The sequence below is a fragment of the Rhinolophus sinicus genome, chromosome 18 (genome assembly GCF_057876585.1).
Source record: "Rhinolophus sinicus isolate RSI-liver-muscle chromosome 18, RSI-T2T, whole genome shotgun sequence".
Classification (NCBI taxonomy): domain Eukaryota; kingdom Metazoa; phylum Chordata; class Mammalia; order Chiroptera; family Rhinolophidae; genus Rhinolophus; species Rhinolophus sinicus.
In genome coordinates, this window is record NC_142518.1 from 21724997 (window position 1) to 21726435 (window position 1439).

The following is a 1439-nucleotide window of genomic DNA, read 5'->3' on the forward strand; positions in this document are numbered from 1 at the left end:
TTTTGTACACCTGAAGCAAACATAATATTGTCTGTCAATGGTAATTGAAAAATAAATTTTTAAAAATTAAAAAAACCACCATCCCCATATATAACTAATTTGCACTGTGCACCAACAAGGACCTGCTTTAAATTTTCATGCCAATTTACAACCCCCATACTGTATCAGGCAAGGTTAGTGGCTATTAAAAATATAACCAGGACAGGGCTATCTAAAGACACATTTGGTAGTGTGTTAGCTATACATAAAAAGACACTATTCAGTTTAAAAACAAATCTTACACAGCCTTACATTTATATTTTTTTCTTTAAAAGGAGCTAGTTGTATATGGGGGCAGGGGTGTTAAATGCTTTATATACAAGAAAAAAACTGCGCTAAAACCACCTTATTCATCTTCTTCTTCATCTTCATCTTCCTCCTCCTCATCCTCTTCATCTTCCTTGTCTTCCTCCTCTTCCTTCTTTTTCTTGCTTTTTTCAGTCTTGATAACTCCCCTTTTTGGCAGCATCAGGCTTTCCTATAGCTAGTAGTATGCAGCAATATCCTCTTCGTAGTGGTCCTTCAGCTTAGCAGCCTTCTTCTCATAAGGCTGCTTGTCATCTGCAGCACTGTTATTCCACATCTCTCCCAGCTCCTTTGCAACATCACCAACGGATAGGCTGGGATGCTCTCTTTTGACGTGGGGGCAATACTCAGAACAAAACAAGAAAAAGGCCGAAGGAGGCCTCTTGGGTGCACTGGGATCCTTGAACTTCTCTTTTGTCTCCCCTTTAGGAGGGATGTGAGTTGTCATTTCTCTTTCATAACGGGCCTTGTCCGCCTTTGCCATGTCTTCAGATTTTCCTTTCTCTTTAGCAGACATGGTCTTCCCCTCTCTGAGCACCTCTTAGAAAACTCTGAGAGGTTGACTGAAACATGTGGGTGCTTCTTCTTGTGCTCCTCCCGGCAGGTTTGCACAAACAATGCATACGATGACATTTTGCCTCTCGGCTTCTTAGGGTCTTTTTTGCCCATGTTTAATTATTTTTCCTCAGTGAGCACACAGTCGCCCAGTGCCCCGGCGGCTGTCACGTGCCCTGGCACTGTCTCTATGGATCTCAACGTCTTCAAACTATTTTTTTTTAAGGAGCGTGCAGCTCACAGTGGCCCGTGCAGGGATCGAACTGGCAACCTTGGTGTTATCAGCACCACACTCTAATCAACTGAGCTAACCGGCCATCCCTTTTCTTCAAACTTTGATCCCCCCCTCACCTTTCTAGTCTCTACACCTCATTTCTTTCCTTTAATGTATAGCATTGAAAAAACATTCCAGAAGAAAATTGCAATATTCATACAATAGGGGTAGAAGACATCCTTATCTTGTTTCTCACTTTAGTGAGATTGCCTCTGTGTTCAATGTTTAATATGGTGTTAGCTCCTGGTTTGAGACATATACACTT

General features: G+C 41.8%; 1 pseudogene; it reads right to left on the reverse strand.

The window, feature by feature from the left end:
- Nucleotides 1-348: 348 nt before the first annotated feature.
- LOC109438354 (high mobility group protein B1 pseudogene) lies at nucleotides 349-1014 on the reverse strand (annotated as a pseudogene).
- Between the last annotated feature and the right edge of the window lie 425 nt (nucleotides 1015-1439).